The following is an 18,844-nucleotide window of genomic DNA, read 5'->3' as shown; positions in this document are numbered from 1 at the left end:
CCTATTATAGGTTATAAATATATGTTAATAATCGTTTTACCTGTATGTGAATGAGTTTTGGTGGATCGATTTAGTCAATCAAATGATTTACCTTTGTTTCACTTTGAATGTTGACATTCCTTTCCTTTTAATAACTGAATACGCATTATTAATGCGTAATCCATCTCTATGTAAGGGGTTAAATTGAAGGTCACATGAATACAGATTCAATGAGGTCGAAGTGTTCACTTGCAAGTGTCAGAGGTTGAGAAAATATGAAAAAAGAATTAGACTAAAAGAATGGATGAGACAACAGACATGCAATATTATATCTTTTCAAGCAACACATTTTTCGGGCAATTCTATAGATAGAGAATTCACGGGAGAATTATATCATATTTACGAGTCCTATGTAGACGAAACGCCCGTCTGGCGTATTAAGTTATAAGCCTGGTACCTTTGGTAACTATTTAAAAAATTATTGATATTTAAAGAGATCTTTTATTACAGAATGACTACAGGAAACTTGGTATGATACACATGATGCTGCCTTCATCCTTGTTGTGAAAAGATGGTCAACAAGACAAAGAAAAATGCTCCAGTAATTTGTATTTTACAGCCATCATTTATATCTATATACACACACAAAATTCATAAAGGGTTTGGCAGAATCCTTTGTCACACATGTGATGGCTTCTGTCAGTGGTATGCATTTAAAAAAATAACACAAGTCAATTTATCAGTAATAAAAAGTAAAATCACAAAAATACTGAACTCCGAGGTAAATTCAAAACGGAAAGTCCCTAATAAAATGGCAAAATCAAATGATAAAATACATCAAAAGAATGGACAACAACCATTATATCCCTGACTTGGTACAGGCATTTTGAAATGTAGAAAATGGTGGATTGAACCTGGTTTTATAGCGCTAAAACTCTTACTTGTGTGACAAAATATAAAAAAAAAATGTTTTCTTAAGATACTTTTAATCTTGAAAAACCCGATTTTCAAGTTTCAAAACATTATCCATGAAGGTTTAATGTGTATATTAATGTCTAAAACTGTAACCAGAGATTATAAAATGTTAATTGCAAAGAAAAACAAAATAAATACTAGAATTGCAATTGCAAGCAATAGAGAATATCACATCCGTCTGCTAACTGCCTCTAAACTGCAGCCATTTTGAAAGTGTTATACAGTGAATCAATAGATATGATTGCCAAGACATATTTCTGCTTATTTTTAGAAAGTTTGCAGCATATTTCATTTTTTAATTTTTTGCTATTTTCTTAGTTACAGTCCATTTTAAAATTGTAGTGGTTGCGTCAAAACATGCGGGCACAGTGCTCTCCCATGGGCATTAAAGCACCATGGTGTCTTGGTGCTATATTTTCTACCATGGTGCTATCTTATATGATTTTATAATGAAATGTAATATAGAGGTCATGGTTCTATATTTTGGAGGGAAAACCAGTCCCGAGTTAATTACGATGGTGCTATTTGAAAATTTTTGGGAGAACGCAGATTTGCATGTCAACAGTTCTATTGAAAGTTTCATTAAGTAAAGAGCATTTGGAATATTTAGCATTTTTGCTAATTCCATTTGTAACAGTATAGACATTTCAAAAATTCCAAAGTCAGATCCCACATTGACACATAATAGATACTAGTAACATATCATAAACACTTCACTTAGTTTGACCTACCATGTTTTCTGAGTATGTTACTTTAATGGTATTCACATAGGACTTAATAGTAAACTTTACTCCTGTTTCATTGACAACAGCAGCAATTTTGATTTTTAATACTGTCTGCACATCTATGCAAAACAGACAAATATTATTCAATATATGTTATTATTAAACTGTAGTTGACATTATAAATTGTGAATTTGTAAATGTACCGTGCGCTGGAGGACTTTTTTGTACAATAAACTTGATTGGATTTGATCAAAACAGAATGGTGGATGTAAAAATTGCTTACTCTGTGACTCTTCAACTCAACATTATGAAAATGCCGAACAAATATTAATTCATTACTTTTAATAGGAGCCATGAACATTTGGAAGAAAATATCCTAGTACATGAACAATGAATCCTCAGAATGTTACAAATCTCAAACTATATCTGCAAGCTTGTAAAATGAGTTGTTTAATTTCAAATGTTCTCAAACATTTGACGAAAGTGTTTTCTATCCAAGGTATTCTGGAAGAACAGACACACAGTATCAAGAAGTTAATAGACATGCCTTTACCCTGTGGTGACCCAGAAAATTTTACTTGTTCAACGAGTGTTTTAAAATTTCAAACAACCAAGAATTGGCTACATTGTGGACGTGAAATACCTTACATTACTCAACATTATCAAGCTGCAAACTATATATCAAAATATTCCCTTAAAGAGAAGTGATGAAACTCTCCGCCCCAAGGTCAATTGGACAGGCTGAGTGACGGTCAATCCATGCATGGCCAATGTTTTTTTAAATTTGTTGGTTTACTGATCTGCCTACCCTTTTTTTTCTGTTTTTGGAAAGAAAACAATAATTGTTCCATAGTACATGAATGCCCCATTCGCACTATCATTTTCTATGTTCAGTGGACCGTGAAATTGGCGTCAAAACTCTAATTTGGCATTTAAATTCGAAAGATCATATCATAGTGAACACTACGTTTCAAGTTGATTTAGACTTCCACTTCGTCAAAAACTACCTTGACCAAAAGCCTTTACCTTAAACCTTGACCTTACGTTTTAACAGGAAGCGGGACAGACGGACGGACGGACGGACAAACGGACGCACAGACCGAAAAACATAATGTCCCTAGCTAGGTGGGGCGTTAAAATATTAACATTTTCATGCTTTTATATTCCTGTCAATTCTTATAAATTCATTATCCCTGTCAGAAATACAAAAAAAAAACATCCGCATAGGATATTTACCTGGAATTAAATGCATTATTTTACCATGTTAAATCATTCACAAAAATTATTCTAAAAAAGAATAATATTCTGAAAATAATCAGTCGTGTTTTAATGTTACTTAAAATAGACAATCAATTTAATTATTGGTACTTGAAATGTTGTTTGCAAAAAAATTTGCAAAACAAGGTAAACCTATTACAAAAGCCTACCGCTATTACCATCAATTACTTATCCTTTTTTTCATAATTCCATATTTTTTCATCTCATACATGTCATAAATGACTAGATGTGTCCAAAAACGATAGACTTCAAGTTAAAAGATATCCACACACAATTTGGAATTTTCTTGTTTCTTTTTCCTCATGACTATCAATAGAGGGGTTGTCTGACAAACGATGAAATCGATATCAATAGAGGGATTGCCTGCCAAAGGATGAAATCTTTGTGTTTTCTACATTATTTATTACATGGATGGTAAAAGTGTTCATAATGCGGGTCCAATAATCGAACAGAAGAGGAAAGGAGTTAATTCAGTGGTCAAAAACTTTTAAATAGAAAATGGGGGAGAAAGCTATATTACACAAAAGTATTAGGACAAGTGAAGTGTCTTCATACAGAACAGTTGAAACTCATTGATCACAAACTGGAAATCAGATTTTCTTAAATAATATACAAAAGAGGGGGGTTGAGTCTTTTGTACGTACAAAACAATCATATTTTCCGCATTGCTTCAATATTTAAAATTGTGTGGAGGTGAGAACCAAAGTCAGATTTGGTAGCTGACTTGGACTCTCATGTGGCGGTCCAGGCCAGGAGACTTGTAGTTGTAGTGATTGGGGGATTATTTCGCTCTGTCCTTGCTCTGGGCCTGACAAGTTCTACAATTTGCAGGTTTTGAAAATGTGGTAAGGGGTAACGGTAGGGTCTACAGATGGGTAACTCTGGGACCTCCTCCACCTCATCTTTTAGAGTGGAGGCCTACACCTGCCAACAGGTGCGGCACTAATAACTGGAGCATTGGTAATACAAGTATTTTCCCCGGTCACTCTCCATGGTAGGTGGTGGTGAAACAGTGTTTAACTACCATACCAGGGGTTTTATGACACTATGTCAACATAGGTCAGCTGATAGCTATTGTGTATAGGTAATCGGTAGTCACTTTTGCGCCTCAACAAAATTTTATAGAATACTCTGTAGCCAAAGTAATGCCACAAAATAAAAGTGTATATTCTAGTCATAAAAATGTAAATACAAGTTGGTGTAATAAAATGTATGTTAAATTTGAATAATTGTTATTTGTATAAGTGGTAAAGGTTATCGAAGAATAACAGAGGATGGAACGTCTACCCAACTGAGTATAGTATACAGAAAGTCTGTAGTATTTTAATATTGGTATCTGTGAATTAAAATATCAACAAGCAAAGAGAGACAACTCTAGATAAAATTAAAGAAAGGACTTCAACATAGTTTAGATAAAACATCAACAACTCTTGATCGTTGTTCTTCACCTCATTGTTATTCGTTCAGTATTATTTTACCCATGTAAGATTTGCTCTAAATGCTTTGGTTTCAGAGATATAAGCCAAAATCTACATTTTACCCTCATGTTCTATTTTTAGTTATGGCGGTCATCTTGGTTAGCGGGCTGTGTCATTGGACACATTTTTTAACTTAGATAACCCAATGATGATTGTGGCCAAGTTTGGGTAATTTTTGCCCAGTAGTTTCAGAGGAGAAGATTTGTGTAAAGGTCAACGACGGACGACAAACGCCAACTGGTGAGAAAAGCAGCTAACAATATTCAAGATAATAACCAAAAACTGACATCGACAAATGTACCGAAAACACAGAATTCACACCACAAACGAGAACAAATAACACAATATCCAACCGAAATTATAAAATAACCGTTGCATTTTAAATCTGCCAGCTATAATCTGTAGTTTCAATAACTAGACGTAATCAGTATCAAAAGTCTGGGTTCCCCCCTGATACTTCTTGACTCGGAAACAAATCATGTCGAAATGTGTTTTTTTTTCCACAAAGGTTTCATCAGCATCATAGTTTGCATTTTATTTACTCCTCTATTTTTGGATGTTTTTTTTATCAAAAAAGAAGCTTTGGACTCAGATATTTAAGGATTATGTAACCTTGTGTTCACTCAATGCCAAACATGATCAAACATATGGAAATGTTATAGAAAATCCACAGCCTTTCCCCTTGTACTGTGTGCTTGATAGATAAAAGATTATTGCATGCAGTGCTAGCACTGATTTCCTTTAAACAAGTTTATAAGTTAAGATATTGGTGAACACAAATTTAAATATGACCAATTCAAGTACACCTTCTAGGGTGCGCTAGACTTTCATGACTCAGCACGAGGTATTTTGGAATTTGAAGGTTGTTTATGACTTTTTACAAAAAAATAAACGCTAGCACATCATAGAACAACAATTGAGTAATCTATGTTTTGAATTTAAAAAAAAAAATTCTCTGTATTTAAGTCTGTGGATTTTCTACAAAAATCTTGGTTTTATTTGCCACAAAATACCACTTTTCTATTAAATGCAACAAAACAATGAATAATAATGATGTGCACGAAGTTTCCCCTTGGCATATGTAAAAAAACGCCTTTCTCTATTATTCATTATCTTTTCTGTTTTGATACTTTAGCAGTTTGAAAATTTCGTAATTCACATTGCTACAGAAGGGGTCATAAACGTTAATAAGGGATTATGAATGTATCAACTATTTGAAATTTATTTTGAAACATATTAACAAAAACAACCTTCAACTACATCTGGCAAAGTTTCCTGTTCCCTTTTTTTCGGAGATTTCAGGATAAAAATCTTAGTAATGACATATACGGAAAACTTTAGCTCATGAAATTTTGTTAGTAATCTTATAAAATCATATTTATCAATTTTGGAAAGAATAACAATTAACAAAATTTCCGGAAAACAATTCTCAGAGATATAATGATACAATTTTTGTTTTTTCCTAGAAAATCCAAATTTCCTGTCATTATCTAACACACTCAGGTTTGTAAAATTTCAAAAAGAGTAACATTTTAATAATCATGTTGTTACATAAATAACATAATTACTCAAATTTTGCAGTATCCAGGTATTAGCATGAAAATATGGATATTTTGTTATAAAAATTTGCTGTAAGAATTCATCTCTCTCATGCAAAGTTCTGATTCTTGACCTGGTTCTTCTTTAGACCATTTTTTATAGGCACTTAATTTTTTTAAATTATTTTTATATATTCTAATGTTTTGGCCTGGAGCATTACTGAAGATACGTTGGTGGTCGACATGCGCATCTGGTGTTCACATTAACATCAAATATGTTAACATGAAAACGGTCCGATTTAACAATAACAGTAAAATGAGTTGTTTTTATATCATCATTTAGTTTACTGTTGACAAACACTTACATATATATATATATATGTGTACATGTTATATGAATCAGGGACTTTCCGTCTTCAATATTCCTCGGAGTTCAGTAATTTGCTTATTTTCTTTTGCAGTAATATTTGTTTAGCACTGAAATATACTGACGGACTTTAAAAACACAGCACTAGATTATTCTGTTTTATTCCCATTTTCAAATAAGCAATTTTGTAAAACAAAAGTAAAAAAATAAGTTTTATTCCTTTTTTAATTGTTTAAAAAAACGTTTGTAGTTCAAAAAATGAACTGATGACGTCATTTTTAAAGTTCAAATCATGTGGTATGCACTGAAACCCTGGTTTTCACCTTTTCAAAGGATGTGTCGCCATCGAAGGCAATAACTGCCTGCAATCAACGCAAAATGATCGTCAGAAAAGTCAACCAATTCTGTTGGGCATGTTTTCAGTTCTGTTTTGCACCATTTGATTTTGTCTCTGTCCAATGCATAACAGTGTGTTTTAGCAATTTTAAAAGAAGTTTAAACTTTAGTGCCTCAAATGTTTTTCTGCATTCTATTCTTTGGCATTTCACTATATTGGAAACATTTTTGGCATGAATCTGTCTGCCATGGATTTGTCGACTTGATTAGCAGTTGACGTTGTGGCCGTAAAGATGTCTCCCAAATGACGTTGCATAATCAAATTGTAATGACGTTACGTTGTCACTACATATTGATCTGGTCATGAATGGTGATAGCCCGTCTGTGTGTTCTGTTGTTGAAAGGACAGTAAAATGAGTTTCTGATGAGTATTTTATGAAAACAGCACGTTCTCCTATACCTGCCGGCAATATTCTTATAGCTGATACAAATTTGCATTGATTAGTCTCGACAATATGGAGGTGCAACATCTGTTTAATGATTTAAGTGTGAGTATTGATTGAAAGAATTGTTTCACGAAATACAAATCCTTAAAAAATCCTTCATTGGTTTCAAATTTTTGTGTTATGAATATCGTGCGACTGTAATAACATAACCTCAGGTAAGTTAGGAATTGAAATTTTCTTACAATAAAGAACTCTGGTAAGAATGAATGATAGTTCTATGCCGATTAGTCATGATTTGGTAAAAACAAAACCACCAAAATGTGTGTTACATTTCTAAAGTCCGTCAGTATATAATGAGTCTATGTGTCTAATTTTAAATCAATCAGAGAATCACACTAGGCAACTCAATATTCATATAAAAATAAATCATTATACCATGTGTTTATAGATTACTACTATCTGTTACAAAATGTAACTGACATCAATTTTTTCTAAATAAATAATTTTGCCTTCTAGGCTGAAATCCAAGTTACAGAGCAGCATGTTACAATATAACCGCAGTTTGCAACAGAGGCCTACAACATGGAAAAAGTTGTACTACAATGTAGACATAAGACGTATAATTTATTCTCGGTACCATTAGCAATGTTTGGTAATAGTGTGCTGATACTTTAGACAATCAATAATAGTACCCGTGTTTCCGCAATTATTCATTAGGAACAAACAAGGGTTGGTTTACCTTTAAATCGTCAACTTTCCTTACAACACATTCTCTTCATCCGATGGTAGTTGATCCTACTTAAGTAACTTCTACAAGTGTCACCTTAATTGATCATATTTACACCACTAATTTAACAAGTATTATCAATGTCATAGTATCATGATATGCCCAAGATGGTTATTATCCTGTTAGCTATACTGTTAACAAACTAGTGGCTTCCAGCTGATTCTGTCCTTTGGTCACTTTTGTGTCTTTTTTTCGTATTCTCCATTTTTATTTATTCTCGATTTTATATTTGCTTAGACCAATCAGATTCACATTTTGAGATAAAAAAAAAACCAGAAACTTCATAACATTATTGATGACCATTTGATAGAATACATAAATAAAGGCAACAGTAGTATACCACTGTTCAACAGTCATAATTCAATTGAGAGAAAACAAATCCAGGTGACAAACTATTGTATTGATTGATTGTTGGTTGCTTAACGTCCAGTGGCAAATATTTCATGCATATTCAGGACGAGAACAAGTTAACAATAAATACAATAGATAGGTTCTGTAATAGGGGCTTCCGGGATTAAGGTCGGAGAAATTTAGACTGCCACGGGAAATGAGGGTATATTGGATAGGGACAGAAATTTAGCCTTGCAACAGGTCACCTACGGACCCCTCAAAGAGTTGTTGCAAGGGTTCTTAACGTGCAAAGAACGTGGCACTTTCTTTACACGAGACATCGGATTTAACGTCCCCATTCTGACCGGACGTGGCTGCAAATGTGTACATCCCGCACAGCCAAACGGACGCCCCACTTTAGCACGGGTTTTACTGCCGGTCGGAGGAAGACCAATGGTGACCATACTTCTATTCCCAAGTCACCCTTGGGGGGCCAAACTTTTATAAAAACTAAGGGAAACACATCAACTATAACAGGAGAACAGAAACACTGAAGTGCAACAAAAACAAAATTAATACAACATACAAAGAAACAAACTAGAAACAACTGTCATATTCATGACTTGGTAACGAACATTTAAAGAAACAATGGTGGGTCGAACCTGGTTTATTGATTAGCAAAACTTCACGCTTAATGGCAATGTTGTAAGTACCGCTAACATGACAACATTAAAAGATACCATAGGAACAGTCAAACTCATAGATTGAAAATAAACTGACAACACCATGGCTAAAAAATAAAAAGACAGACAGACAAATAATAGTACAGAAGACACAACATAGAAAACTAAAGACTAAGCAACACGAACCCTGCCAAAAACTGGGGTGATCTCAGGTGCTCCGGAAGGGTAAGCAGATCCTGCACCACATGTGGCACCTGCCGTGTTGCTTATGTTATTACAAATCCGGTAAATAGTCTAACTCGGTAGGTCACATTCGTAAAAAAGGAAGGGTATTGTAGTTACGACATAAGGAACATATCCGATATCATCTGTGAAACGGTTATTCCATAACGGTCAACCAACTCGTGATGGCGTCCGTAAAATTTACGAAGGGATGATTTCAACTTAACCATTTGGAACTCTTGGTTTAATAGCTTCATTGTGACTAGCAATCCTCTATCAAGGCAATCATGATAGGAAATACAAGCCCGGGTATATCGTATCAGTTCGGAGATATATACTGACAGGAATACAGTACAAATAGATGCAAGAACAGGCAAGAGAAATACATATAACAATACATTTCGACATGTTAACCACAGAAAAAAAACGAACTACTAAAATTAATTTACGGCAGTACACAAACAACAGCATAAAAGAATTATGAACTGTGCGTCATCTGGATGTCATAACGCACAAAAAGTGACGTCACAGGTAAAATTTTAAAAATCGGGATTAAGTTTTAATGGTGAATTTGAAGTTATTTTATAACAATTTTAAGAAAGTTTATATAGAATTGTGTTAGTAATTGTGTAAAAGAGGGGCGAAGCCCGGCTTTGATTACTAATAAAGTGGATGTAAATAATTTAGAAAGAGGTTTCATGGAGCACTTGGAAGACCGAGCAATAAACATTTGTTTGTTAGGACACTTATGTAGTTTAGATATCCAATACAGTGATGGCAGATCCATTTATTTTAAATAATTGTATTATCTAACTATATCGGTTTTTCTTTTAAATCAAACTGTAAAAAAAAACAAATAAATCATGTGCATATAATTGCTTTAAACAAAAAACTTATAAATGAACTAGGCGAATAACTATCTTTACTTCAACAAACGAATAGAAAATAAAAGATAGAATTAAAACTACAAACGATAAGACATAATACAATATCCAATCAGAATAACAAATTAAACATCATAACTAAATACATGAATGTCGGATGTACAAATGCCGATACAAGTATAGCAATATAGCAATGCGAATTCACACTCAGCAAAACAGTCATATTCAGGATAGGTCAAGTTAGGTACTTAAAAGACCAGACGACGTAGATGGTAAACCACGATCTTAGAAGTGGTAAAAATGTCTTTATGAAATCACTAATATAAAATATGCAATGGACATGTAGTTTTACCTGTCTATGTTTTAGACAAATGCCCATGTTGTTTTTATACATTTTCGAAAAGTTGTCTACTCACACTTACACCGACACCGATACCCACACAGACTACACCAATATAGGGACCGTATCAAAATGTCGAAACATCTTGGATGAATGACCTCGTAAAACTGTGTTGCAGTTATAAATGAAATGTATTTTTATATGAAAGGTTTTGTTATGAATCGTAGATGAAAACTTCGAATTCTCTCAATTTTTGGATTATTTTAAGTGATGAATTTATGATATTCAATGTTCTTTGGGTTATTTTTTCATTTTCTTTAAATGGAATACAACGTTGCGATTGGTTTTGTATTTTCGTTTTCTTTAAATTGTCGCCGTATGCAATCTTTAAATGGAATACAACGTTGCGAAAGTATAGAATAGGCAAATTGCTTGCTAGAAAGCATTCAGAACATAACTAAAGTATCTTATTTCTTATAAAAGCAAGCGTATATTAAATCAATGTATATCAACAGGTACTAGGACTTAGAGATAAATAAATCAAAAAATAAGACGAAGTTGGCACAAAGAGAATTTCCCAAAACTAGAGACAGATTTTTTTTTTTTTTTTTAGGATTCTTGATTTTAAACATATTTTATTCATTAAGATATGAAAAGGATTGAGCAACGGACACAGCATATAAAAGCTCTCTCCATATTACATGTACAAGGTATAAATCAAATATTAACAACTGTATTTAAAATAATGTAATATAGCGGAACATGAATGCTCAATTTTATGCTACTTATAATGAGCACACACAAGCAAGTATATGTTTACAGTGTAAATTACCAAATGTAAAGTATAATTAGGTATATAGGCAACTACTCATCATTTGCCTATACAAAGTCAAGAATATGACAGTTGTTATCCATTCGTTTGATATGTTTGAGCTTTTGATTTTACCATTTGATAAGGGACTTTTCGTGTTGCATTTTCCTCGGAGTTCAGTATTTTTGTGATTTTACCTTTTATTCAATTACCTTGAAACATGTTAATATCCTTTATAAATCATTAGCAATATATATGGTTTGGAAGAGACACTATAAGCTTGCTTAGTGGAATAAATGGATTAATGTTGAAGTAATTTTGAAAAAAGTCAAATAAAATAACACTGAATAAAACAAAAATTAAGAAAATTTCAAAGAAAACGTTGAGTGTCATTGATATATTTCTGAACAGATTCAAAAAATAGCAATATTCATATCATGTGAAAATAATCTGTTTCCAAAAAGTATTTGTTCAATATTCATTTCAACATTATCAACAATGGAATAAATGGAATCAAGTAGGATCTGTATTACATCGGTGTACTAAAAGCAATTAAAAAACAAATGTTGGTTATCCTCAAATATTTTTTTTCTCAATTCTCTACTCCCTCTTCTTACAAAAGATTACATTTGTATGATATGTATATCAAAGTTATATTTGACGACTCGCCCGGAGTTGAATTGACAAGTGGAAGTTCTTCGTATGGAATATTTCAATTTTATACCAAGGTATAACAATTAGTAAAGGAACATTTTATACGAAATAAATTCATTTTCTTGGTGTTATCAGGGAATGTACGGAATTTTACAATGCATTTTCAACACAGATTTAAAATTCCGTACATTCATGATACAACAGAAAAACACATAATATCTACTATATATGTATACGGTATATTTCACTCTATAACATTCTTAGCTCGTTCCTGTTTCTGATTAAGGTTCTACTAATTTACACAACGCCACTTTTTTTTTAAAGTACTATTTTACAACCAATCAGTTCTCAGCTACTAAACAGAGCTAATACAGTAGCCGATTATTCAAAATAAAAGTTTTAAACAGTTTCAAATTGTAAATAAGAAAAGAATATATAATATGAATGCATTTGGTCGTTGTATATACTGAGATGACCCCTTCTTAAAAAAATTACTTGTAGGCAAAGGCATAGGTTAAAGCGTCGATATCGAATATTTTCGAAAATGTCTACTAATTGTTTAAATAATCATCAATAATACATCATTCTAGAGAGATTTGTTTTCACTAAAAAAAAAAAGACCCTGATTTTTTTTAAATATAGTAATGAAACTAGTAAATGTATTCGTTCATCAAAAGAACAAAATTTCATGAATGCCGTAGATAATGATAAAACCGTAAAGTCATGTAAAGGCATTTGACGGAATTAATTTCCAGAACAAAACCGGAAATTGACATCTAAACACATGAAGGAAAAACAAACACAAATGATATCGCTATCGTTTTGAATATAATGAAATTTGATGCGACTGTCATACAAGTGAGAAGTTTAACGCTATAAAACCAGGTTCAATCCACCCTTCTACATTTAAAAGACATGTTCTAAGTCAGGAATATGACAGTTGTTGTTCATTTGTTTGATGTGTTTGGTTTTGCATTTGATTAGGGACTTTCTGTTTGGAATTTTCCTCGGAGTTCCGTTGTTTTGTGATTTTACTTCTTAAATGATCATTTCAGCACAGAAGTTAAGGAGTTTTCCAAAATCCTCACACAAGTTTTCATATCGAAAATAAACCTTGATGTTAAATTGCATTATACACTGTCACAAATGATCAGTTTACACAAAGTGTAAAAAATCCAAACATAACTAAATCAACTCATGGAATTGGACAAAGATTTTTTTAAATATCAAGTTCGATTGTAGCAGTAGCCCTTACTCCTTTACTCACATTATAAAGAACAGTTTATGTACAGTAATCATTTCTAAAACATAACACAATTTGCTCATATTGCTCCCATCTTTAGAGAAGAGGGACAAAACATATTCAAATTATTTTCCACCCATTTCAATGTTATCCACTGTGTCCAAAAGAGTGACGAAAGATACCAGAGGGACAGTCAAACTCATAGACAGAAGTTATTTGAGAAAACTATCTATAAACAACTTTATTTTTTAACAACACAACTCAAATCATCTATACAATATCAGTCAGGATTTAGGAAAAAAATCACTTTATAGAGCACTTATTAAAATAATTGATAAATGGTGAGAAGAATTGGACAATATACATTTTACTGCTTTTCTCTTTTAAGATTTTAAGAAAGTATTTGAGACTGTAAATCATAACATCCTTTTGTCAAATCTAAATCATTCTATAAAAAATATGATGACCACTCTGTAAAATGGATGTATCCAACCTCTAACAGAGAATGCAAAATTAAAGTTAAAAACAACAGAATCTGAATATACAACTTTTGAAGTCCCTCTCTACATGATTTATCATCATTCCTTGTCTATGCCAATGACTTACCACACAATATACAAAGTCGGAACTATATACTGATGATACAACTTTGCATACTTCATCTAAATCTATAACATATTTTTAAATAAAGGCTAAGAGAATTGTATTAAATGGCGTAAAAAAATGATATTATGATTAATAACATGAATGAAATCAAACTGTAATCCGTTATCGTGATGATTTTTTTTCGTTGAATAATCAATATTTTTTTTAAATATACTGCCGTATTGCTGTAGATAAATCAAATATAAACGGTAATAACTGTCCTTTCCTAAATTTAAACATTTCCTAAAAAAACAAACAACAGTACAAAAAACACAACAACGAAAACCAAAGATTGAGCAACACGAACCCCACCACAAAACTCGGGGTTATCCTTGGTGCTCCGGAAGGGTTAAATACGTCAAACGTAACTTGTAATTTGTCATATGCAATTTATTATCTTGTATTGGAAACCTTACTGTAAGGGAAAAATTATATACACAAGTTCACACGTATTTTTGGGTGTTATTTATTGTTAATTCATTAACCATTTTGTCTGTTCCTATATTTTAAGAAATAAAAATGACTTGCCAGTCACTTTTGTATTTTATATTTAATGCTTAGTGGATGCTTGAAAGCAATATAGCGTAAAGTTTCCATTTGTAATGGTACGGAGAATACCGATGTACGTGTTTCTGAAGAAATATACATGAAACGTAAACATCTTACTACAACTACATACGTTATAAAAAGTGGTAAAACACGTAGAACAGACGGTGCTATTTTGTGTGGGCCGAGTCAGCTAGATTATAGACGATCATTTAATGGTAAAAACATATCAATCAATTTTATTACAAATTCTGAGGGATATACTTTCTCACTGGCTAATTACATTCTTTGTTTACAATCATGAGAATTAGACTACTAAACGAACAGCAATTCATTAGTTGGTCCTTTAAACAAAACCAATTGTACATGTATATGAAATGTAACATCACAAAATTTATAACGACCATAGACAAAATCCGCGTCTAGTACTGCTTCTCTTTTCCAAAATACAGTCACACCTTTGTGAGTCTAACGATAGGAAAGCATGATTTTATTTGAACATGTTAATATAAATAAGACAATGTGGTATTGGTGCCAATCAGACAACTCTCAATTTTAGTCACAATGTATAAACAGTTGACAATTATAAGTCAAAGTACGGCCTTCAACACGGAGCCTTTGGATAACACAAAACAGCAAGCTATTGAGGACCCCAAAATGATTAGTGTAAATCAATTCAAAGTCATTTTGAGTACATTTTTTCTGGTTTTTAGCATTATTTTAAAGATAGTGCAATTGTTTTGTTTTTGTAGGCGTTTTGTTTTTTGTATTTGTCATCTATTATTTTAGAAAAAATAAGATATATAAGCTATACACTAGAGACCAAATGACCTAGATGTATGGACATAAAGGTAACCGCACGTCCTCCAACAATAAACAAAACATATACAGTAGTCCGTTATAAAAAAAAGGTCCCGAATTGGCAAAATCGAAAACAGAAAACAAATCAAACCAGAAAACAAACGGCATGGTTTATCTACACAATAATAAACGAAACCAAAAATTAGATAAACAGCAACCAACGACAACCAATGATTACTTTCACCCGACTCAAGGAGTTAAGTTGCTGTCAGAGCCAAACCCTTTCACTTACCTTGAAGAGATGTGTAAAAGCGCAACCTAGTAAAACAACTGTAAAAATAAGTTGATAAGGGCTGAACAAAGTACCTATCTTAGTATAATCGCAGGTATTTGTGGTTGTAAGTGCTTTTCTTGTGTAATTTGAATTGCGATATTCCACTGATAGATTTTACCAGCTTCGTCCCCAATCCCGCATGTAGTCGCGATTGCTATTCCTTGATTGCCCATATGTCCTTTCATATCTTTAGAACTCCCAAGCTGAACTGTAGGTGTTCAATCTTGCAACTCGTGGTCAATAAACCCTTTCCAGATGGTTTGTTATAAAATATGACGTAATGTGTCTTCTTTGAGTAAAACAATCGGACAACAACGAAAACTGGCCAAAATCAGTTAGGGGTTGGAGTCATTTCATGGCTCCCTATTAACGGTATATGCTGTAGTTGGGTTAGTTAATAATATTGTTGCATGTTTATGAGTTGTCTTTTGGGGACCATATCATGCCAACTCGTCGATTTAGACGGTTTACCTTATCAACAACAGTTGAGTGAACACAAACGCTCAGATCGATTATAGGAGAATTTACATGTATGATGATGAAAACTGTATATTACCTTCTAGATGTAATTTGCATTTGCATTTGTTTGTGCCAATGTGATGCTGTCTCATTGGTGTATAATAACATCACGTTTAATTCATAAATAAAAATCAATGTAGGTGAAACATTATTCCCTATATGTATCACATGTTATTAATAATTACTTCTCAACAAACTTAAACCCGGATATCATCTTTAAGTGTATAATTTATAAGATGCAATGATTGAGTCAATAAATTTATGTAAATTCACAATTAAAGTAATCTTTACATGATGACTACAACGCGATATACCAATAATGATACGTATACAATCTGTAATACTAGCAGTAGTGATCAGCATATTTATGCTGAACTTGGCAATAAACCTGACATTAAGAAAAACACCTGTCCATTTTTGAAACCTACTTGGATAAAAATTGTACTGTGCGTTATTGCGATTGTCACAACAGCTGTTTTATCATCAGGATTTACGTTTTCTGTTCTGAATTCTAATTGTTACTTTAATTCGGATGGGAAATATCTGTTTTCTGCAGTTAACATAAGCCAGTCTTACGAAAACTGTGAACCGGACATTCATGGAAATCGAAAATGTACACAGTCTTATGATAGAACGGTTCCAAACTTGAATTTCCGTGTTGAATCCGTAGGTACCAGGTGTCCTGTCGACTATCATGCGAATGGCAGAGCTTGTTATCTGATACTTCACGAAAAGAAAAACATGGTTTCAAGCAAGATATTTCTGCCGAAGCCACCGATCCGATCTGATAAGTTTTCATAGTAAAACTGAAAATGATACGCCTCCGAATGGCCAATTAAAAGCCGAACCTTATTGGACAGGATTGAACGAAATTGATCATAAAGGTAAATTTAGATGGAGCGATGGGACGCCTCTTGATTATACAAATTGGAACTTATACGAACCGAACCACTGGAACAATTTTGAACATTGTGTGGAAATGTCGCACAAAAATAGAAAATGGAATGATGCTAACTGCTATGTTACTCAAAGTTTTATTTGTAAATTGAGTCTTACTCACAAATGTGGAATCGAGAATTGGTATCTACACAATGGACCGTGTTACCTGTTAAATCCGTCTGATGGATACTACGCTTCAATTCGTTGCCATGGACTGCTGCTCATCAATTATGTCTACGAACGGGTGCAGATTTAATCAACATTGGTTCGGATAATGAATTATCATTTGTTCTGAGTCAAGCTTTTCGATTATCTACGTCAGTCAAATTGATAGGTCTAATTGATTTCGCGGGCGAATATAAATGGCTTGATTGAACTGTTTCAGAAAATCTAACGTGGGCAAAGAACAACAAAACAATGATCAACATTATTGTGTCTACTTTGGAAGACTTGGTAATATTTATGATGCAGACTGTGCAACAATGAATGGGTACATTTGTGAGAAAGTTTTGTGAATTTAATTTCATAAATGTTTAAGGTTGCATTTTGTAAATTCAGCTGTTTCTCAAACCACGCTTCTTTTGGGGAGATATAGAATATTCATAGATAATTAATTTTGTTTACATACTGGTTCCCAGTTATGATCTCTATATTTCATCTCATAGAGACATAACTTGGGAATGTTACCAGTAAATATACATATGCATATTGTTTATATTGAAATCTGTGGTAAACCTACTGTTAAGGTAGGGGTAGTTAAGAAATTTAGTGTTAGTTTAAACTCTTTGAAGTTCGGGGCATATAAACGTTGAAAATATGCCGCACAGCCCTATATTTTCACCTTTGCAAAAAATAGTAGTGCTTATGAATTTTCCATTCTAGGATATGATTTTTTTTCAAAACTTCATAGTAAAAGTGGTACAGTTTAAGCCGTAAAAGGAGTTCCTATGGGAAATTGCATTGTCAATATTTACAGAAATGCAACCTTAAGAGATCCATTAGCTTAGAAAACATTTAATTGATCAAACACTCATGACAGCTTCAAATTTGATATGCAAGATGCGTGATTCATCAAAAATGCATAACTATTTTGAATTTGATAAATCCTATGATTTTTGTTTTTTATCTATCTAATTTGCGTTTAATTTAAATAATCCATCCGCATTATGAATGAGTGTGGACTATATTTCCATACGGTATAATACTGAATGTTTGCATCTCTTTAATGGAAAAGATTTTCGTCTTCAAAACTCGATCATCATTGTAAAAGGGAATGATCTTTTTCGCTTTAGGCTGAAGTCTTGTAATTAACAGCTCCATATACTTACATGGACAGTTGATCTTCAACAAATATTTTATTCCAAAATACTATATAGAAAAAAAAAGTTCATGTACATATCCTGCTTTTTGTAATTTTATACTATAATTTCATTGAAAAAGGGAACCATGCCTCGAAGAATAAAAATTCAATCAACTTCGAAGTCAAAACATCATTTTTTCGACTTTCTGTTTGCTGTTTTCATCCGACCATATTACTTTAGTAAACATGATATTCTTATTTTCTAATTTGATTTCTGAAAAAGATGCAATATGTTTGGTTTGTTATTATTTAAATATATTTTTTATTTCATCATATACTTTTAATCAAACAATTTACATGCCATGTACCCTTTTTGGGATTTTTAGATAACAATTTGTTATGGATTTTGGCTTAACTTTGCTATTAAAAATTTTGAGGTTGTAATTTTTTTTTTAATTTAATTGGAGATTGTTAACTTGTGTAATAATTATGTACAAAATACATACTGTATATTTAAATATAATGTAATTTTTATTTTTTTTTTAATTACTATATTGTAAAATATTATCTTTTTTTTTTCAAATAAGAGTGATATTGATGTCTTAGTGTTTGTTTAACTTCTTAATAACTAGGTGCCACTGTGAAGTAGAATGTGTGTAATTTTTAACTTCTTGATTTTTTATG

This window comes from Mytilus californianus, unplaced genomic scaffold (assembly GCF_021869535.1).
Source record: "Mytilus californianus isolate M0D057914Y unplaced genomic scaffold, xbMytCali1.0.p SCAF_6, whole genome shotgun sequence".
Taxonomy (NCBI): domain Eukaryota; kingdom Metazoa; phylum Mollusca; class Bivalvia; order Mytilida; family Mytilidae; genus Mytilus; species Mytilus californianus.
This window is presented reverse-complemented; position numbering follows the sequence as displayed.